General features: G+C 42.4%; 1 protein-coding gene across 2 annotated transcripts in view; it reads left to right on the forward strand.

Annotated features, from left to right (window-relative positions):
• Nucleotides 1–422: 422 nt before the first annotated feature.
• Nucleotides 423–24,038, forward strand: part of LOC143983668 (glycoprotein-N-acetylgalactosamine 3-beta-galactosyltransferase 1-like) — a 143,886-nt gene continuing 120,270 nt past the window's right edge. The window contains exon 1 of one of the 2 annotated variants that reach the window (XM_077483643.1): nucleotides 423–588. The gene's annotated coding sequence lies outside the window, so the exon portion shown is untranslated. Of the gene's footprint in view, nucleotides 589–4,667; nucleotides 4,847–24,038 lie in introns of those variants that run through there. The other variant, XM_077483644.1, reaches the window with a different exon arrangement.

A 24,038-nucleotide genomic window follows, 5' to 3' on the forward strand; every position in this document is an offset into this window, starting at 1 on the left:
TGTCTTTATTTGGAGTTACTTCAGTTTCAGGGCATCCCATGTACCCCTAATCCCTATCCAAGTTCTTTGTTCCCAAAATAAACCAAAAAAAAAAACCAAAACCCCTAGAATGTTTCTTGAGACAATAAAACAAATTTCTATCAGCCCAAATAATAATAACCTTAATCACTAAATAGTGATATGTGTAGTAGGTGATATAACAAAATCCCACCAAAAACTCCAAAAATTTAAAAGTTGAAAAATACCCCCCACCTGGCTGCTGCACACACAGAAAATGCGTTCACTTCACATATAAAATATACACAACAAAACAGTGTTGTACTTCCTAAATAACTACCGATAAATCCTTAACTAAGAATAAATGATTAACTTGCAATGTAGCAAGATACTGAGTGCACATTGAAATATGCTATATCTATGCAGCACACCAGAGAGTATTAGTCAATTCAAACATCGGTGAGACGTTTCCAGCCTAGTAGCCCATTTGATGTAATGAGTATGGGGGGAAGGAGTCGCAGTGGCAACGCCATCCCTCGAGCATCTTGTCGTTTCTATGCATCCTGAGCCCGCACTGCTTAAGTGCTGTTTGTGAGTAACGTTTTAATGTTTTAATGAGGAAATAAACCGTTTTGATATACAGAGAGCTCTAGATTTTGCCTTTTCTATACCTATGTGCACTGGACCCCATTGAGGGAATTTGTACCGGCTGGTATCCTTCCAATCAGCCGGATGGAGCACGGACAGAATAGGAGTTCCATGATCAGTTGATCCGTTTGTATCCCAGAGAGGGAACCTGCTTTTTCTGGCCTTCTGGTGAAACAGGGGTCAGAACGTGAGGTGAGTGGCTAGGATACTGAGGTGGAGCACTTGCATTTTCAACATTTATGCACTGGTGGTGTGTTGTGCGTTTTTGTGCCGAAGACTCTGAGGATTTTATTTGTGCATTTGGACTCTTATTTTTATTCAATTCATTTTTTGAGTGTGTGGACTTTATGTTCAGGGCCACCATCGGGGGGGTACAGCCCATACACTTGTAAGGGGCCCCAGCGTCTGGATGGGCCCGGCCGACTGGCAGGGATATGAGAAGGCAGGGTCGGGTGCAGAGGAGCTCCATGGATGCTCCTGTATGTGTGTGAGTCAAAAAGCTGCTGCTCAGTCATGAGCTGACATTTGGCTCTTTTCTGCCACCTCTGGCCATTTCTTGCATGTGCACCCCTCTGCAAATGGAAACAAGAGCTGGGACTAGGACCACCTTACAAGTAAGGGCTGTTGTGGGGGGCGGGTCGGGGGTCTGTGTGTGTGACTGTGTACATGTCTTTGTGTGTGTAGTACATGCCTGTGTGTGTGTGTACGTGGTTGTGTATATATGACATGAGTGGTGCTAGGAGCATACAGGTGTGAGGGGGGCCGAGAGTGTACAGGTGTAAGGGGGGGCTGAGAGTGTACAGGTGTGAGGGGGGCCGAGAGCGTACAGGTGTGAGGGGGGCCGAGAGCGTACAGGTGTGAGGGGGGGCTCAGAGCATACAGGTGTGAGGAGGGCTGAGGCACTGAAGGCAGATTCAGTGGGACGACCAGTGGATGGGACCCTGGGGAATGTTGGTGGTCAGGCTGGGGGGGGGGGGCCCAGGCCTAAAGCTGTGTATGGGGCCTCACAATTTCTGATGGCTGCCCTGTTTATCTTTATTGTTCACTATTCCCATTTAGGGAACACGTATATTTCATTATTGTGTATTGTACACTATTCACAGTCAAAAATTTGATTGTGCACTCAGTATCTTGCTACATTGCATGTTAATAGTTTATTCTTATTTAAGGATTTATTGGTAGTTATTTAGGAAGGCAGAACACTGTTTTGTTATGTATGTTTCTTGAGCCAACTGGCGTGTGCAGAAATCCATTTTTGCCTGGCTGTGGGTGCTGAGTGAGGGAAATAGGCCTAAATTCCAGCGGCTCCTTCGAGGTTGGTGCTACACTGAGAAAGTGGTGTCATTCTTCTGGCTGTGTTGTCTGAGATAATAGTAAAATCTCGCAACTAGATGGACTGAATAATACATCCTTGTAAATGTAAAACTGCTCCCTTATATGTATTTATTCTGTGAATTTGGGGATTTTTCAGGAGTTTGGCTTTAACCACTTGAGATCCGCGCTATAGCCAAATGACGGCTACAGCGCGGATCTCCTTTTCCGGGACTACGTCTATTGACGTAGTCCCGTGTACGAGCGGCACGCTCTGTGATCGGCGAGTCCATGAGACTCGCCTGATCACCGATCCGTGCAAGGGGTCGATCCCGACCCCTTATCACGTGATCAGCTGTCAGCCAATGATATAACGGAGCCGGTAAAGGCGATCACCGGCGGCCGTGATCGGGACATCAGTCCCGATCACGGCCAGCAATGCAAGCGCCCACCTGCCCCCTGCCAGTGCCCACCTGCCCCCTGCAGTGCCACCCTAATAAAAAGTAAGTGCCCCCCGTCAGTGCCACCCAGCAGTGCCCATAGTGCCACCCAGCAGTGCCCACAGTGCCACCCAGCAGTGCCCACAGTGCCACCCAGAAGTGCCACCCACAGTGCCCACAATCTGCTTCAGAGGTGCTGCACCCCAGTGCCGCCCATCAGTGCCCAGCAGTGCCGCCCATCAGTGCCCAGCAGAGCCACCTATCAGAGCCACCTATCAGAGCCACCTATCAGTGCCACCTATCAGTGCCCATCAGTCCCATCTATCAGTGGTACCTATCAGTGCCCATCCGTGCCACCCATCCGTGCCACCCATCCGTGCCATCTTATCTGTGCCCATCTGTGCCCATCGGTGCCGCCTTATCTGTGCCTATTAGTGCCGCCTTAACTATGCCTATCAGTGCCCACCAGTGCAGCCTATCAGTGCCCACCAATGCAGCCTATCAGTGCCCACCAATGCAGCCCATCAGTGCCCACCAATGCAGCCCATCAGTGCCCACCAATGCAGCCCATCAGTGCCCACCAATGCAGCCTATCAGTGCCGCCTAATCAGCGCACTTCAATGAAGGAGAAAAATGACCCGTTTGCAAAATTTTATAACAAACTATTAAAACATGATTTATTTATTTATTTTTTTGCATCTTTTTTTGTTTGTTTAGCAAAAAATAAAACTCCGAGCTGTAACTAAATACCACCAAAAGAAAGCTCTATTTGTGGGAAAAAAATGATAAAAATTTCATTTGGGTACAGTGTTGTATGCCCGCGCAATTGTCATTCAAAGTGCATCAGCGCTGAAAGCTGAAATTTGGTCTGGGACTGAGGGGGGTTTAAGTGCCCAGTAAGCAAGTGGTTAATTAATGCAAAATACTAATACTAAAGAGTAACTCCACTTATGTGTAGAAAAAGATTATCAAATAAAAAAAAAAAAAGTTAACATAGCATATACAATAACATAGCAAACTGTCTATATTGTAATTTAATGTTATGTAAAAATTAGCTTTCAATCTGTAGCTCTGTAATTTTCTGTAAAATACAATGCAATATGACTACCTGGTGGTGTTCTGTACCCAGATGATGTACAGGAACGCCCCCCAGATATATAATTCCCTGCTTGTATGATCGGCTTACTGATTTTCACAGAAGTCTGCACTAAGATTCAAATCAGATTTTGAGCATCCCCTGCAACAAAAATGTCATTTTTGGTAAGATACTCCCAAAGGAAAATCAAATCTAAAGGGATGCAGACCCTGCAACTTTCCTCATTAGAGCCCTACAGGTGACTGATTATTATAAAACCACTTAAATCACTCCAATACAGATTCACTTTGACATGGACACAGACAAACAAACAGCTAGTTCTTCAGAATAACAAAAGATTGGAATCTGCAACAACGTTTGTTAAAATCCCTGCAATGTACACTAATCACCTAGAGCGGATTCTTTTTCTCAACAAAAGTGGAGTTACTCCTTAATGACATGCCAACCAATTAGCTTTTACTGAGGAAGAGACTCATATCTCTTCTGCAATATAACATGTTTTCTGCCTGCCAGCAATGTTCCTCTAGCTGTACACTGAGCAGTGCATGTGCAGCACATTATACAAGCTCTCCATGGCTTGATTGGCCGGATGCATAAAATGGAGTGACGTCATTCCAGGCTGGCTGACCAATCAATATGACTGGAGATGTTGAACCTACAAAGAGACTGGAAAAAGATGTCAGTGGCTGTGACAGAGTGAATGGGAGCTTATGGATGTTGCATCACTGGAGGGGGGCACTGTTATACTCAAACAATATGGGAAAAGCCCACCCCACCAAGTTGCAGTCTTTAGTTCTGCTCCGAGATGATGAAAAATAAACCCACATTTTATATTTTTCTTAAAATGATAATTGCCTGGCTGTCTCTGAGTTCAGTACTTGCAGGATATGGACAGTTTAGAACAGGGGTCTTCAAACTACGGCCCTCCAGTTGTTCAGGAACTACAATTCCCATCATGCCTAGTCATGTCTGTGACTGTCAGAGTTTTACAATGCCTCATGGGATGTGTAGTACCACAATAGCTGGAGAGCCATAGTTTTAAGATTCCTGGTTTAGACTTTCAGGGATGCATCCTTGTTTGGGATTGGGACCCAAAAAGCTAGAGACAAGGTGGTCCAGGCCTAGAGGGGCAGATATTTTGTAATGTGAGGTTTGTATATGATTTCATACAAGAAAATACATTTCAGAACACCTGAGCTCCCATTCTGGGTGTGTCTTCAGCCTGTGCAAGCTGATTCATTCCCATTATCTGCAAAGGAAGACGGGGCTCTAGTCATTATCAACAAATAGCGTAACCAAGGGAAAAGGCTTTTCTTTTCTAAAACTAACATATGCACCTGGCAGTGGTTTGTACGTAAGTACAAGTCTCTTTATCACTAGTTTCTCTCTATTAGTCTATTATAATAATACAAGTATGTGCATAATATGTAGTATTTTGTTATGATTTAATACACAGAGAACTTTCTCTAAATGAGTTTTGATATGTGCAACAATATACAAAAATATAGTGTGTGTTTTGTTGTCTATGGCTTTTTACATTTAAATTGTATATGGATGCATATAGCAGAAAAATAAAAAATGAGTGTAATTAATCACATTCAACTTGGCCAGTTAGTATTTTCTTGCCATTCCATGTATACTGGTTGCATGTCAATTTCTTTTTATATCTGAATCATAAATATATGCATGTGTTGTCTCACAACATTTTATAATTAATTTTTATTATTGTCTATTTATTCACCTGCTCTTGAGTATCTTCATAAACTATGTACTGTACAGGACATAGGAAAAATTCTGAAAGGCAATTTAATTCCAATTCTATTAGGAAAGCATGTAGTATTTGCATTATCAAATCAAATGTGCTAAGGTTTCACAAATTGAAAATATATATTTTTTAAATTCACTAAAGTTATCACATCGATCGATTTGATTATTTTTTTTTTTTTTACATAAAATAATAATAAAAAGGAGCTGGCGCTTGCATGCACATACTGTAGTATAGGTAATTTGTGAGGCTGTCTATAGGTAAAAGTCAACTCACCAAATAATGTCATGGGTTATCTGCCTAAAATAAGTGTCTGAATATAAGCATGTTGCGCTATCATAAATAAGTGTTGCAATGCCTTAATTGTGATTAGGCAAACAAAAGTCCAATCAAGGAATGAATATATAAGCTTATAAATTGCAGATGTTTGTCACTTGCCACATCACCTGCCACATGTTGCGGATTGTCACTTGCCACGCCACCTGCCACACGTTGTGGATTTTCACGTGCCACATGTTGCGAATTGTCACTTGCCACGTCACTTGCCACACGTTGCGGATTGTCACTTGCCACAGGTTGCGGATTGTCGCTTGCCACGTCACCTGCCATACGTTGCAGATTGTCACTTGCTGTGTCACTTGCCACGTCACCTTGCCACCAGATGCAGATTGTCACTTGCTGTTTCACTTGCCTGCTACAACTACGCGGCGCAGATTCTCACTTGCTGTGTCCCAGAATGAAGGTAGGCAGTAGAGAGATGATATAATCTCTCTGCTGCCTGCAGCTGCACAGTGAGGGCAAGAGAGTGGTGATGCAGGGCGGGCAGTGAGAGATGACGTACGTTTCGTCTAATGGGACTTCTTCTGTGAGGCAGTAAGGAGGTGCTTACTTTACTTCCTTATATACAAACTTGGTACTGAAACACTAGAGGGCAGCGTAACCAGCATAATGGTATTCAAAACCATCATGAACCGCATTGCCATATTGTTGCAGTTCAAACCTCCACACATGGCGGCCATATGCCTGAGGATCCACTGTGCTCTATTTAAACAACCAAACCAATGATGGAACATATTGCTGTTTGCACTGCATATATGATTTATCTGCATATTAAAAATTTACCTATATCAGGATATTAAATGATACCTTCAATTCTTTAATGATAAAGTACATAACAACAGGTGTTACCCTAATTGATAACAATTGCATTGTCTAATTAGTAAATATATGCATTGCATTATCAACTAATAACTTTACACTCATTAAAAACATATATTACCGTATATACTCGAGTATAAGCCGAGATTTTCAGCCTCTTTTTTGAGGCTGAAAGTGCCCCCCTCGGCTTATACTCGAGTCATCGCTGTCTGCCCGCTCGATCAGCGTGTCGAGCAGACAGACAGCGGCCATTCTATTCAAAAGCCGCGCCTCCGGCTCCGCCTTCGCCTGTGATAGGCGGAACACTGAATTTCCCAGCAGCCTGTGTTCCGCCTATCACGGACATCGTATCATCCTCGTACTACGGACGAGGATGATACGACGTCTGTGATAGGCGGAACACAGGCTGCTGGGAAATTCAGTGTTCCGCCTATCACAGGCGAAGGCGGCGGCGCAGCTTTTGAATTTTACAATGGCCGCCGACGAAGAGGGCACGGGACGGAGGCAAGGCAAGGCACGGCACGGCACGGGACGGGACGGGACGGGGGCAAGGCAAGGCACGACACGGGACGGATGCAAGGCAAGGCACGACACGGGACGGATGCAAGGCAAGGCACGGCACGGGACGGAGGCTCAGGACAAAGGTAGGCTGGACACACACACACACACACACACACACACACACACACACACACACACACACACACACACGGATGGATGGAGACACACACAGGGATGGATGGATGGATGGATGGAGACACACACACACAGGGATGGATGGATGGATGGATGGAGACACACACACACAGGGATGGATGGATGGATGGATGGAGACACACACACACAGGGATGGATGGATGGATGGACACACACACACACAGGGATGGATGGACGGACACACAGGGATGGACGGACACACAGGGATGGACGGACACACAGGGATGGACGGACACACAGGGATGGACGGACACACACACAGGGATGGACAGGCATGTCTCACCCTCGGCTTATACACGAGTCAATAAGTTTGCCAGTTTTTTTGGGGGTAAATTGGGGGCCTCGGCTTATATTCGGGTCGGCCTATACTCGAGTATATACGGTATATATACACACGCACACTAGACTTTATTATTGTACATGATTATATATAAATTATAAAATTCAAATTTAAAAATCCCGATTATTTGGTGGACATTCATCTATTGTTTATAAAACTATTCATATCCCAATCAACATTTAACCCCTGTGGTTGATGGGATGTTAATTCATATATCCAGCGAATCTCTCTTCTGGATATATGTCAAACTATATTACTGCTCTTCCAATGGGGTATACCAACTTCAATACCTATCACCTTCACTTGGGATGGATCTTTATTGTGTTTTAAAGCAAAATGTCTGGATAGATTATGCTTTTAAATTTTTGAAAAGTGTTCACCCACTCTAATATGCAATACTCTTTTGGTCCTCCCCACATATTGTTTGCTGCAACTACATTGTAGTAGACATACTACATTCTTCGTATTGCATGATATAGTATTACATGGTATAATATAAGTCTAGCTTAGGATTAGAGATAAGATTCTACAAGTTGTCTGTTAAGTGCAGAAAATGGAACAGGAAATAAGTAGAGACAAAATAATGATTTAAAGAAAAAATTTAATTTCACTCAGCTTAAAGGACTTGTAAAGGCAGAAGGTTTTTTTTATCTTTACATAGTTACATAGTTAGTAAGGTTGAATAAAGACACCAGTCCATCCAGTTCAACCTGAGTGATTGTCTACAATTGTCCCTATCCTGTACATTGCACACTCACACCAGTCCCTATCCTCAAGGAGCCCACAATCCAAGGTCCCCATTCATATAATAGGGCCAATGTTGGACAGAAGCCAATTAACCTACCTGCATGTCTTTGGAGTGTGGGAGGAAACCAGAGTACCCAGAGGAAACCCACGCAGGCACAGGGAGAACATGCAAACTCCAGGCAGGTAGTGTCGTGGTTGGGATTCAAACCAGGGACCCTTTTTACTGCTAGGTGAGAGGGTTAACCACTACACCACTGTGCTGCCCTAAATCTTAATGTATTATGCATGAAGAAAAAATACCTTCTGTGTGTAGCAGCTTCTCCAGCACCCTCTAATTACTTATCTGAGCCCCATCTGTGTCCAGCGATGTCCACGAGTGTCTTAGCCATCACTCTCCTTCTGATTGGCTAAGACACAGCAGCAGCGCCACTGGCTCCCACGGCTGTCAAAGTCAGAAAGCCAAGGGAATAGAGGGGGAGGGGCTGTGTCGGGCTCCGTGTCTGAATAGACACACAGAGCTGTGACTCTGCTCGGGTGCCCCCATAGCAAGCTACATGTTTGTTATTTTTTTTGTTTTTTAAACTAGACTTTACAATCACTTTAACTGCTACTTGGCCTTGACCAATCAAAAAAAGGGAATTGTGACAGAATACCTGTGACAACTTCAAGCCATGCTGTATCACCTTTTTGCAGTCCTTGTAGTTATCATTTGAAGAATCATACAGAGCTGGTGTTTCACGAACTAAGCTAATTGTTTCCTTATTAGAAAAGCACCACTCTTTGTTTTGGAAGTCCTGCTGCTGTCCTCTTCTGTACACGTCACTGACTGCTGACCATGTGACATGTAGCTACATGTGGATGTGTAAGGGCTGGGGGCTGTCTATGTCACAGGGAGATCCAGTGATGGTCTGGCTGTGAAGGGATCTGATTTTAAAGCCATGTTATGAACAAAAGTTTATCTAGCAAAGGGTTAATATTTAACTTCTTTCAGGCTCAAGTAGTGCTGCTGTAGATGCAGGTACGTTTTGCATCATGATTTACATTATAGCTTATGGCAGTGAAAATCGTGCTGAAGTCCTGAAAAAGAATGCATGAACTACTTCTCAAATCACACTACTTGAAATCGTATCTATTAGAACACTGCCATAGAAACACATTAGATGCTACTTCGCTGTGACCAGGGGCAAAATGCTTGCTATAGTTGAATAACTAAATGATTACTTACCTGAGTTCTGTATTGATCCAGCTCTTTGATCATCTGCAGATCTTGTCTCTTCGCTCTCTCAGGCCAGGTTCACATATGTGTGAATTGGATGCGAGTTTCCCCACATCCAATTCACATAACATGCAAGTGTGACCGGCTCTCAATGAAGGGGGCAACTGCGGTCCGCATTCCAAAAGAGTTCGGTGTGTGTTTGGGTCCGGTTTCGGTGCAAATTCAGGCAAAAATTCGGACCTGATTTGCACCTGAATCAGTGAACAGGAATTTACCATACCCCATGCTGGGAACCATGGACACACATATGTGAACCTGGCCTCATAGGCTGGGATGTGCAGCTGTGCTCAGAATACAGACATTAAAGTCTTTACATATTCTAAACAAGCTGTGAAATCTGTCCTTCCCCATCTAACCTAAATACTTACCTGAGTCCTGTATTGATCCAGTGCTGTGATTGTCTGCAGGTCTTCTGTCTTTGCTCTCTCGCAGGCTGGGCTGAGAGCATCGGGAGCCATTACTGAGGAGGGACGGGTGGGATGGGGGGGGGTGAGGGGCTGATCCGTGCTGTATGTGCCAATGCATGCCAACAGCCTGGCTTAGGACCAAGCCCACATATGTGGCACCATAGGAAGTGGCCTCCTATGGTTGCATGCAGAGAAGAGGATGTTTGGGGCTGTTCTGTGCATTGCCATTGCACTGAGCAGGTAAGTATAGCATGTTTTTTATTTTAGGAAAAGAAACTAACTTTACAACCGCTTTAAATTTGAACTGGAAATAGATCTTTCAACACTATAATGAAGGAAGTTAAAGTGATACTAAAGTCTCATTTAAAAAAACCTGCTTTGTGCAGTTGTTTTGCACAGAGCAGCCCTGATTGGAGAGAGAAAGGAAGGAATCCCGGCGCCGCACATCCACGCAATTTGTGATGTTGAAAAGGACAACCTCAGCCTGGGCCAGGCCATACCCACAACATGTTTCGCTCTGCCCCTTAGAGCGTAATCTCTCTCCAGTTACCGTAGAAACCAGGACGAGCTCCATTTACTTGCCAGCACTCCTGCAGCAGCGGATGCTTCTACCACTGACATCACTCCCCGAATCAGCTAAGCCTGAGCGGCACACTACATTGTCCAAGGGTCATGGTGAGCCGATCCTCCCCTTCTCATGTCCCTCGCCGACGCTCCTGGCCCCTCCCTCCTGCCGAGTAGCCCCACAGCAAGCACCTTGCTGTGGGAACACCTGAGCCGAGGTCTGCTCTGTGTGTCCATTTAGACATGGAGCTGTGGCTCAGCCCCGCCCTCTCTCTCTCCTCATTGGCTCACTGGCTTTGATTGACAGCAGTGACAGTCAATGGCTCCCCGCTGCTGTCTCAGTCAATGAGGAGGGGAGTCCCAGATAGCCGAGACTCTTGTACAACATTTCTGAATTGAGATGGGGCTCAGGAAAGTATTAGGGAGTAGTGATGGATGAACTTCCGACGGGACGTTTCGCGACCGATAGTTTGCGAACCGGAACGTTTGCGGCGGGCCCCATTGACTTCAATGGGAGGCGAACTTCGCAAACCTACAGGTCAAATTTGCAGCCACAAAATAATTAATAGCTGTGCAAACCACATGGCCAATGACATAACACATGTATGAGGTGAATCTGGGATCGACAACTACAAGCATTCTTTTTTTATATGGGAAATTGTTGTGACAATTCAGGACTGTGGAGCGCATGAAGGCAATGGAGGAGAGGGAAGGTCAGGGTAGGCAAAGAGATGATCACCAGCAGCGTGACATACAGAAATGACACCTGCACCGTGATAGAGTCATCTGACAGCAGCACCGTGATAGAGAGCAATGACATCAGCAGCGTGACATAAAGCACTAACACCAGCACCGTGATATACAGCACTGACAGCAGCACCGTGATAGAGAGTACTGACATCAGCACCGTGATATACAGCACTGACACCTGCACCGTAAGCAGCCCCAGGAGGAAGTCAGCATAGCACATGGATGGTGGGAGCCCCTCATAATGAGCATAGCACAGGGATGGTGGGAGCCCCTCATAATGAGCATAGCACAGGGATGGTGGGAGCCCCTCATAATGAGCATAGCACAGGGATGGTGGGAGCCCCTCATGATAAGCAGCCCCAGGAGGATGTCAGCATAGCACAGGGATGGTGGGAGCCCCTCATAATAAGCAGCCCCAGGAGGAAGTCAGCACAGCACAGGGATGGTGGGAGCCCCTCATAATGAGCATAGCACAGGGATGGTGGGAGCACCTCAAAATATGCACAGCAGAGGTACAGCCCCAGGAGGAAGTCAGCACAGCACAGGGATAGTGGGAGCCCCTCATAATATGCACAGCAGAGGTACAGCCCCAGGAGGATGTCAGAGGTCAGCAGTAGTGCACCTCAACCCTATGTATTGTGGACCTATACCAGTCCTTATAGAATAGCAGACTGTACCTCACTCAACCCTATGTCCTGTAGTAACCTATACCTTACCAGTCCTTATAAGGACCTTTTGTGGAACAAGTAGGTTGTGTGTGAGTGATTAGCAGACTGTACATCAGTCCCTATACCGATGAAGGACTGCTGCAGTATAGGGCAGTGGTCAGCAGTAGTGCACCTCAACCCTATGTATTGTGGACCTATACCAGTCCTTATAGAATGGCAGACTGTACCTCACTCAACCCTATGTACTGTAGTACCCTATACCTTACCAGTCCTTATAAGGACCTTTGTGGAACAAGTAGGTTGTGTGTGAGTGATTAGCAGACTGTACGTCAGTCCCTATACCGATGAAGGACTGCTGCAGTATAGGGCAGCGGTCAGCAGTAGTGCACCTCAACCCTATGTATTGTGGACCTATACCAGTCCTTATAGAATGGCAGACTGTACCTCACTCAACCCTATGTACTATAGCACCCTACACCAGGTTATTACCAGTCCTTATAAGGAGCTTTGTGCAACAAGTAGGTTGTGAATGATTAGCAGACTGCAGCAGAAGGGCAGCAGTCAAGTATAATATTCTTTCTATATTTGGAAGAAAGAATATTATACATGTACAAGCCTATTACCATACCACTGATACCAGTCCTGAAAAGAACCTTTGTGGACCTAATATAGTAACGGCTACTGATTAAACTGACCCTCACTGACTCACACACTGCTTCCTGCCTGTCCCTATATAAACTGACAAAACAGAGGCTACTGGAACAATAACTGGAATAGCACTTTTGTGGACCTGATAGTAACAGCTAATGACTAAACTGACTGTCCCTACAGCAGACACACCGTCCTGTCCCTTTCTCTAAACTGACAAAAGACACTCAGGCTGCTGCAACAATCAGTAGCACAGCAAACCTATATCCTGAACTGTGAACTACACCTAACACCTATACCAGTCCTGAAAAGAACTTTTGTGTACCAAATAGCTAGAGATTTGGGTCACTGCAATCTCTCCCTGCTCCACACAGCAACCTCCCCCTATAGTGACAGAAGAAAGAATGTAAAATGGCCGCCGGAACGGGTCTATTTATAAGTTAGGGGGAATGTCCAAGTGTCCATGTGCTGTAATGTCTCAATTGGCTGTCCTGTACCCCATGATGGATGTGTCATCATAGGTCAAAGTTCTTTTACACAGTAAACACGGAAGTCCGCCGGGCGAACCGTTCGGCAATCACTATTAGGGAGGGCTGCTGCATACAGAAGTTTTTTTAATTTTTATCTTAATGCATAGAATGCATTAAGATAAAAAAACTTTCTGACTTTCTGACTTTACAATCACAGAAACTGAAGGTTATCAACTGGCCTAATCAAATCCGAGTTCATGCAAGGAAGCCCACAAACATCTTGCAACTGAAGGAATTTTGCATTAAGAAGTGGCTAAAAACTTTACCAAGTCTATGTCAGAGACTGGTGGGCAGTTATAAAAAACGTAGAGGAATTACTTTGTGCTAAAGTGGGCAATACCAGATGTACTTACTTTTTCTACAATACACAAATACATCTATTGACATTTTTGTTAAATAAACTGTTTAAAATGATAATTTCCCTGTGTTTTTTTGCTACAAATATATCACCGTTATCTTTAATCACTGTTCAAACAAGAACTATCATTATTTTTAATTAACGCCCCAGGGGACCAAGTACATATAGCACTGTGTCTCCTTTTGTAGTCCCCTAAACACACCTGCATAATATGAGTAAGTGGACTGATCTGTCACTATGATGAATGATTGTGTGTAAAGTATTTTCCCTCTGTGTACAAGCAACCACAGATACATTACACAGAACCGCAGCTCCAAATTATCTTTTAGCTTTACAATTAACATGTAGTGCTGATTGTTCATTCACAAGTGACAGATCGCTCAGAGCTGCGGATCTCTGTGCATCTATCAGGGCTGCTTACACATACACAGTCCAACCGATGGGTGACCCAGCACTTTGTGAGCCTTCAATAGTTATAAATGAGAGATCGGTAATGTTGGATCAGTGCCGTGTATAAGTCCAATATTGCTGACAGCTTCTTTATAAAACTTTTTTATACTTTAAAATGTATTTGAACCATCGACACAGACAGACATTCGACAGGACTTCTTACTTATATCCCACACAGCATACAGGAACCATAGATGTTAAAGATTGAGGATGAGCTCAGGCGTGTTCGCAAGTCCACATGCCCACCAGAAGCTGACACTCTGCAGAGCTAATCACAGGCAGTGAGACATTTCCCAATCTGCAACTGCATAGATCGGGAAATGTCTCACTACCTGTGATTAGCGCTACAGAGTGTCAGCTTCCCGGGGGACATGGGCACATGGACTTGCGAACACGCCTGAGCTCATCCTTACTAAAGATACATAGCTCTACCAGAACAACAAACAAGTTAACATATTTATAATGCTTCCCACTACTGGGTGGAGAGCAGTAAAACACAAAACTCCTTCCCCCTAGACCTCAAAGTCTTTGAGATAACTGGGAGGGTGAATATTTCTCCTTGGAACCTATGGACCACTGTTTGAGACATTTCCCTGGGACCCTCAGCTGGGTGCAATTCTTCTTGGGCTGCATCAGAGGGACTGAGAGAAACTGTCTCTGTAACAACATTTCCTGGAGAACTAGCACCTGTATCAACCAATGGTTCACCATTATCTGGCATCACCGAAATCCAAGTACCACTAGAACCACAGCAGGTAAAATTTAACCACTTCTTTTTCGGATCTGATCAACGTGCCTTTGCAATATTCTACAATCAGTAATTTGTACTTTGTATGACAAAGGTCCTGTAGCCACAAGCACCTTTGCTGGTATCCAACAAGGCCCAGCGGTATAGTTTCTGACATAGACAGCACTGTCAGGCTCAATCTGACAGAAACATTAGTATCCTTTTTAAATTGCAGTTATTGCTTTTCTTGTAACTCTGATGTCAGATTAGGGTGTAAACGATCAAAACATTTTTTTTAGACGACTGTTGATTAGGAGCGCTGCTGGGCTACAACCAGTGCTTGAGCATGGTACTGTTGCAGAAGGAAATTTGCAAGTCTCTGATTCTAATCTCCTTGAACAATTCTCTTCAGTGAGTCTTTGGTGGTCTGAACCATACGTTCAGCTTGACTATTTGATGACGGGTATAATGGTGCAATCGTAACATGTCGAATAAGATTGCTTGCCATAAAGGTTTTGAATTCCAAAAGTAACAGTTGTCAAAAACAAACAACAACACAGACAGTATATCATAAAAGACTCGGCTTGGATTAAAAAAAAAAAAAAAAAGTCTCCCCCCCCCCCTTTTTTTTTCTCCCCTCCCCTTTTGTATAATTCTGTTTTCTATCTCTATGGCAATGGGGGACTAGTTTTTGGTTCCATCTTCCGGGTTCATGTTAGCAAGATTATTAAATTAAATAATGTAGTGATATATGTATTATATATATGAACTGTTTTGAATTTATGCACATGTCTCTTTCATCTCTAGAAAACGCCAAAGCTCCTGATGAAGCGTCTAACACGTAACATGTAGGGCAATCCTAGCTGATTCTTTTATGATATACTGTCTGTGTCGTTTGTTTTTGACAACTGTTACTTTTGGATTCAAGTACAATATTTGGGCATCCGATTCATTTATGATCCAATTTGACTGTGATGACAGTGTAATCATTATGCTCTGAGGCAATTATTGTGAAAGTATGCATGTTTCTGTATGTGCTTTTGCACTCCAGTATTTAAATTTTTGTAAATAAACTGTGTTAATTTCTTACAAATTTTGCTGTTATGCCTATAAAGTCCATCATTTTCAACACAAGTACACTGTCAGAAGATAACCGCTTTTTTGCAGCAATGAAAGCTGTAGAATTAACATCAGTCCACTTCCATGGAACATCTTTGTCTAGTAAACGATGTAGGGGTTTCGCAACATTGGCTTTGTCATGCGTTGTCAGTCAGAAAGGAATGGTAACAATTAAGTAACCCTAGGAAAGATTGCAGCTCATTTGTTTGTTGGGACTGGAGCTTTATGGATAGCTTCAACCTTAGAATAAGTTGGATGAATTCATCAATTCTGTATCCAAGGAAATCTACACTGTTTACCCCAAAAACACACTTTTTCTTTTTTATGAGACCAACATCAAGATAACATTTCAAAACAAGTTGTAGTTGTGAAGCCAAAGACTGAATTAAATCTGCTCCAATAAGAACATCATCAAAATAAGTTACTACACCTGGAAGTCCAAACAAGAGGTCCTCTATTAATTTCTGGAATATACCAGGAGCAGTGGAAAACTCCAAACTGCAAACGTTTTGCTCAGAAAGCTCCTTCATGTGTTGTTGTTGTTTGTGCATCTGCAATGTCCTCATCCACGTAATTGTTGGTAAGCCTGTGCCGTATTCAGTTTGGCAAATACCTTTCCTTTTGCTAACATAGTCAGAATTTCCTGTACAGCTGGAATTTGATAAGGATGTTCCTGCAGTGCTGTGTTGTTTGTACATTTATAGTCACAAATTCTAACGTAACCATTTGGCTTGGAACTATTGGGGTACACCACTTAGGATGTGTTACAGGTTCAAGTATACCTTGCTCTACAAAGCGTGTAATCTCAGCATCAATTTTTGGTCTGAGAGCTAATGCAACTTTGCACAAATTGGGGTTACTGTAGGGTCTAATTTTAAAGAAACAGGAGGGACTTTATAAATGCCAAGGCCTTCTTCAAAAACCGCACTAAAGTCCTCTATCACACATTATAGAGTAACTGTAGATACATTATGAACTAATAATTAAATTCCAAGGGGTTCAAACCACTCCCTACCCAACAAACTTGCTCTTTATCCCTTAGTAATTATTAAGCATAAACATCCCACTGGTACAAAGCAAGCACCCTTAACTTCCAATACTTGTTTGTTGTAGTCTACCAACTGGATATCACAGGGTGCTATTGAAGGAGCATTTCGAGGTCATAATGAGTTAAAAATTTCTTCTGAAATCAAGTAATATGCCTGCCCTGAATCTACTTCCATTTTGCATGGAACATCTTGTAACACAATTTCAGGGTAACTCTTCAGTCCTGATGAAGAGTTTTCCACTTTATACACATAGTCATTTGTATAAACACCTGTAGTGGTTTCATCATTTGGAACAACAATTGGCGCATTGTTCTGCCTGAGTGTGCTGCCGTTGGTATTGTATTCACATTTGTAGACTGATCTTTTGTCTGACAGACAAACAAAAGATTACATCATATATTGTATAGGAAAGGCTAAAACCAACTTAGACCAGGTTAATATAAGATGACATCAGATACAAAAAAAAAAAAGGTCTTTAATTATTATCAAGAGTATAGTTTTTAAATAAAAAAATAAAAATGATTTATTATAGACTCTAAAATCTTATACTACACACTGGAACTATGTGCTATTGGTATAATGATAACCAAGGAAATAAAAGTTCTGCTACCAGAACTATATAAAGAGGAAATTGAAAGAGGAGAGAGAGAGAATAGGGAGAAAAAAGTAGAAGAAAGAAAAAATAAAAGAAAAAGTAATCTTAGGTAGGAGAAAAAATACATAAGGAAGAAAGAAATGAGAGGTACTAGGAGTCCCTGGGGTAGTACATGGTAATAAACACATACCATGAATGTATAAATCGAGATGACCAAGGTCTTAGTAGGGAAGCATCAAAGTTGAATGGCAAAAAGTGAGTCACCCAGGGATTCCATATATTTTCTCAAAGTTGGATATTTCTCGTTCAAAAGTTTTTATTTTATGTTAAAGTATTATATAGTAAGGGAAGAACATAAAAGGTATATAGGAAGGGGAGGGAATAATTCTCCGGAGGAGGTTTTATATAACAGCTAATGTTGTAATTCTATAGAAAATCTTAATCACCATGACAATAAAACTCGGTTATCAATATTATCTGACGTATAATATTTAATCCAGGGTTTCCATATGATATCAAACGTTGTCATCTGGTTTTTATCTATAGCGTCCATTTTAGCATGTATGAAAGATTGATTCATTCTACGTTTTGGTTTCTGCAATATTCACCACATCTGTTTTCCATGCATTGGCTATAGTCTGCTTTGCGGCTATCAGGAGTGTAAGAACTAATTTGAATTGTTTCTGATTCAGAAAGGCTGGTTTAAAAATTAGCAGAGGCCAGTATTGTCTGTTGAGAATTTGGCGAATTTGGCGATTCTCGCAGCAAACAAATACCAGCGTGTGAGGACTTTATATGATGATTCAGACGCCAATGTATTTATAGAGGAAGATTTTGTGAAAGACCATATGTTGGACCAAGACCTAGAATTGATCGTACAATCCAGATCTTTTTCCCACTTGGCCACATATTTAGGTATAACAGTATTAGATTTAGCTATCAGTTGTGTATACAATGATGTAATACGACCTTTAGCATGTGGTTCCTTGAGACAAAATCTTTCAAATTGAGAAATATTATGTAAGTTTACATTTAAATTGAGAAGAGGAGTGTAAAAATGTTTGATTTGGAGATATCTGAATATTTCTGATTGTGGAAGCTTATATAATTCACATAGATCTGTAAAAGATTTTATCGATGTAGTTGAAGTTAAATTATATAGACAAGTGATACCAGCCTTAGACCAAGCTTTAAAAGTATTGGGATATTTCCAGGCAGGGTAAAAAGTCGGATTCTTGTGGAAAGATAATAGCGGATTTTGTGGAGATTGCAGACCATGTGAATTTCTATACCTATCCCATATAGATAGAGCGTACTTAGAAATGGGGTTATTTATAGACTTACGATCCGCAGGTTGTGTAACCATAATATATTGTTTATAGGAAGAGGATCAAAGTCTACAGCTTCAATGAGGACCCATAAAGGAATCTCTGTAGAAGAGTGATATTTTGTTAATTGAGATAATTGAGCTGCCTTGTAATATGTGTTAAGGTCTGGAAATCCCAAACCACCCAAAGCTTTGGCGAGAACACGTGCTTTTTTGTGAAGTCTGGGTTTTATTTTCCCCCAAGTGAATTTTGTTACTTTTTGTTGGATCAGCCTAAGAAAATATGCAGGAATATGAATCGGGAGAGTTCTGAATAGACATGTGCAGAGTAAAATATTTCGTTTCGGAATTTCGTTTTCGTCCGAAAACTTAATTTATTTAGTTACTCCCGAAATTCGTTTTTATTTATTTTGTTTTTCGTTCAAAAATTGCATTCCTCCGAAAATCCACATGAATTACGGTCGAATCTGTCTTTGAAGGTTTATAGTGTCTGTCGAATGTATAAAGAAGATTCGACGGAGCTAGTATATATAGCATACTTTAGAACCCTATTAAAGTCTATGGGACTCCAACGTTCAAAATCTAAAGTGCTCATTTTAAAGGCTAATATGCAAGTTACTGTCCTAAAAAGTGTTTGGGGACCCAGGTCCTGCCCCAGGGGACATGTATCAATGCAAAAAAAAGTTTTAAAAACGGCCGTTTTTTCGGGAGCAGTGATTTTAATAATGATTAAAGTGAAACAATAAAAGTGTAATATTCCTTTAAATTTCGTAGGGGGGGGTTGTCTATAGTATGCCTGTGAAGGGGCGCATGTTTCCCGTGCTTAGAACTGTCCCTGCACAAAGTGTCATTTATGCAGGAAAAAAAGTCCTTTAAAATCACTCGCAGCTATTATGAATTGTCGGCTCCCGTAATACAGAGAACACTCATTGAAAGTCATTGATAAAAAAATAAATAAATTAAAAAAAAAGCGTGGGGGTCCCCCAAATTCAATTACCAGGCCCTTCAGGTCTGGTATGGATATTAAGGGGAACCCTGCCTCAAATTTAAGAAAAAATTTGACGTGGGGTTCCCCCTAAATATCCATAACCAGACCCTTCAGGTCTGGTATGGATATTAAGGGGAACCCCGCGTCAAATTTAAAAAAAAATTGACGTGGGGTTCCCCCTAAAAATCCATACCAGACCCTTTATCCGAGCACGCAACCTGGCAGGCCGCAGGAAAAGAGGGGGGGACGAGAGAGCGGCCCCCCCTCCCTCCTGAACCGTACCAGGCCACATGCCCTCAACATTGGGAGGATGCTTTGGGGGTCTGTGACCCCTCAAAGCACCTTGTCCCCATGTTGATGAGGACAAGGGCCTCATCTCCACAACCCTGGCCGGTGGTTGTGGAGGTCTGCGGGCGGGGGGCTTATCAGAATCTGGAAGCCCCCTTTAACAAGGGGACCCCCAGATCCCGGCCCCCCCCTGTTTGAAATGGTAAGGGGGTACAAAAGTACCCCTACCATTTCACAAAGAAAGTGTAAAAAATGGTTAAATAAAACAAACACACTTTTGAAAAATTCCTTTATTAAAAATAAAAAAATAAAAAAAAGATTCCAGCGGCGGTAATCCCCTCTTGCTATCCAGCGACGGACGGTCATCTCTCCAGCGATGTCTCATGTCATCCAGCGCAGCGAATCCTCCGTCCTTCTTCTGTCTCCGTGGAGGAGACACTACAGACATTCCGGCGGCTTGACGTTTCTTATATACGGTGGGCGGGGCCACCCGTCACCTGACCCCGCCCCCCTCTGACACAAGGGGAAACCCGGGGTTCCCCGTGACGTATGGGTGACCCCGCCCCCCTCTGATGTAACACAGGCAGGTTTCCGTTACATCAGAGGGGGGGGGCGGGGTCACCCATACGTCACAGGGAACCCCGGGTTTCCCCTTGCGTCAGAGGGGGGCGGGGTCAGGTGACGGGTGGCCCCGCCCACCGTATATAAGAAACGTCAAGCCGCCGGAATGTCTGTAGTGTCTCCTCCACGGAGACAGAAGAAGGACGGAGGATTCGCTGCGCTGGATGACATGAGACATCGCTGGAGAGATGACCGTCCGTCGCTGGATAGCAAGAGTGGATTACCGCCGCTGGAATCTTTTTTTTATTTTTTTATTTTTAATAAAGGAATTTTTCAAAAGTGTGTTTGTTTTATTTAACCATTTTTTACACTTTCTTTGTGAAATGGTAGGGGTACTTTTGTACCCCCTTACCATTTCAAACAGGGGGGGGCCGGGATCTGGGGGTCCCCTTGTTAAAGGGGGCTTCCAGATTCTGATAAGCCCCCCGCCCGCAGACCTCCACAACCACCGGCCAGGGTTGTGGAGATGAGGCCCTTGTCCTCATCAACATGGGGACAAGGTGCTTTGAGGGGTCACAGACCCCCAAAGCATCCTCCCAATGTTGAGGGCATGTGGCCTGGTACGGTTCAGGAGGGAGGGGGGGCCGCTCTCTCGTCCCCCCTCTTTTCCTGCGGCCTGCCAGGTTGCGTGCTCGGATAAAGGGTCTGGTATGGATTTTTAGGGGGAACCCCACGTCAATTTTTTTTTAAATTTGACGCGGGGTTCCCCTTAATATTCATACCAGACCTGAAGGGTCTGGTTATGGATATTTAGGGGGAACCCCACATCAAATTTTTTCTTAAATTTGAGGCAGGGTTCCCCTTAATATCCATACCAGACCTGAAGGGCCTGGTAATTGAATTTGGGGGACCCTCACGCTTTTTTATTTATTTATTTATTTATTTTTTTATCAATGACTTTCAATGAGTGTTCTCTGTATTACGGGAGCCGACAATTCATAATAGCTGCGAGTGATTTTAAAGGACTTTTTTTCCTGCATAAATGACACTTTGTGCAGGGACTGTTCTAAGCACGGGAAACATGCGCCCCTTCACAGGCATACTATAGACAACCCCCCCCCCCCCCCTACGAAATTTAAAGGAATATTACACTTTTATTGTTTCACTTTAATCATTATTAAAATCACTGCTCCCGAAAAAACGGCCGTTTTTAAAACTTTTTTTTGCATTGATACATGTCCCCTGGGGCAGGACCCGGGTCCCCAAACACTTTTTAGGACAGTAACTTGCAGAATCTTTTCTCTCTGTCAAATCTTTTTTCTCTGTCGAATATTTTCTCTATATAATCTTGGACTAATAGAGGTAAGGTTAGGCACATTCGACCACAGGTTCTATAGACACAGATTGTTGTCAGAGTCATGTCGAATCTCCTATTCTATATCGAACTGTTGTAACAATGAAAACGAAAATAAAGCATTTATTTATGTCGGATCTTTCGTTTTTCGGATTTTGTGCTTTCGTTATCGTTTGTCAAAACGAAAACGAAAATAGCTGAAATTCGGACGAAAATGCATTCGGACGAAAACGAATGCACATGTCTAGTTCTGAATAAATATAAAAATTTCGGAAGAACAGACATTTTTATGATATTGATTTTTCCAAACCATTATATCGGCATTGATGACCAATTAGATAACGACCTTGTAATATTTTTTAATAGAGCTGGGTAATTAGCTGCAAATAAATCGGAGGGGTTAGGAGTAAACTGCACACCCAGATATGAATGAATTTTGTAAAGATTGTTTATCTTTCTCGACAAGTGAAATGTTTAATGCTGAAGATTTTTGAATATTGACCTTAAGGCCCGAAATAAATGAGAATTCTTGTAGTACAACCATAAGATTTGGGGCCGACACATGTGGAGAAGTTAGAAAAAGGAGAATATCATCTGCGAATAAACAGAGCTTATGATGGAAGCCACCCATTTCAATACCTGTTATAGTGGGTTCCATCCTAATTCTTTGTGCTAAAGGTTCGATGAGTAAAGCAAATAATAATTGACGAGTCCCCCTCAGTATATTAAACTTGTCCGATTTGTACCCTGCATATCTGATATAAGCTTTGGGATCTTGATACAAATTAGAGATCCATCGTAAAAAAAAATGAGGGCCGAATCCCCATTTGGAAAGGGTATAGTTCATATATGACCATGATACTGTGTCAAAAGCTTTCATAAGATCTAAAGAAAGAAAACAAGTGGGAATATGCCTTTTTTAGCGGCATGTGACAGGAGTGTTGCACGTCTAATATTAGCTCCTGCTTTACGTAATGGAACGAAGCCCACTTGATCACGATGTGTAAGATTGCCTATAATAGTATTTAATCTGTTAGCTAGAATTTTGTCTAAAATTTTTATGTCCAAATTTAGTAACAAAATGGGGCGATAATTAGACCATATTGAATCGTCTGTGTGAGGTTTAGGGAGCATACAGATAATTGCAGTCAGGGTTTCCCTTCTAAAAGAATGATCTTCCAAAAGGGAATTAAAAGTGTTTGTCAAGACTGGAGATAGGGTGTCTACAAACGTTTTTGTAATACAGCGCAGAAAAAACATCAGGACCTGGCCTCTTATTTAGTTTCAGATTTTTGATAACTTCAGATACCTCTATAATTGACACTGGTTCCTCCATCATTTCCATTTGTGTTTTAGATAGTGTCGGTAGAGATATATGAGAGAAAAAATCATTCGCTCTAGAAGGGTCCAACTCATTATTAGAAGAGTATATTTTTTAATTGTGTTTTGAATTTTTGTAATATTTTTAAAGGATTATTTGTGTATACCCCCTAGAGATTTTCAGACGTATTGGTTTCGTTGGGTTCTGGCAGGATTTTAATGCCCTGGCTAATAGTGTGTTAGGTTTATTCACATTGATATAGAAATTGTGTTGTGATCTCTTGATGGTTTTATCCGCTGCTTCAGTAAGTAATAGATCAAATTCCAATTTAGCTTTGTCAAGATTTGTTTTAGATAAAGAAGAAGGGTTATTTTGGAATGCTGTAACATTTATTGAAATTTGTTTCTAAAGTCTGACAAAGGATTTTTTCGTTCTCTGTTGAATATGTTTGCTTGCTGTAGAAATATGCCACAGAGAACAGGTTTGTGTGCTTCCCATAATGTAGTCGGAGAGACGTCAGGTGTGGAGTTATATTTTATATAATCTTTGAGCGCAATTTCAATATTATTTTTATGCGCTGGATTTTTGAGTAGGAAATCTCTTAATATCCATGTTGGATTTTTATTTTTTTTTGGAATTATAGAGGCAACAGTAATGTAAAGTGCACTATGGTCGGACCATGGGATGGGAATAATTTTTGTAGATATTATTTCTGGAATTAGCCCTATGCACATGAATATATGGTCTATCCTAGAGAATGAGCGATGAGGGAATGTGTGTATTGTCTCTTGGTTGGATTCAGTTCTCTCCAAGTATCTACTAGGTTATGTTTTATAATT

Source organism: Lithobates pipiens, unplaced genomic scaffold, assembly GCF_037356315.1.
Source record: "Lithobates pipiens isolate NorthernLeopardFrog02 unplaced genomic scaffold, aLitPip1_a1.2 Scaffold_16, whole genome shotgun sequence".
Classification (NCBI taxonomy): Eukaryota; Metazoa; Chordata; class Amphibia; order Anura; family Ranidae; genus Lithobates; species Lithobates pipiens.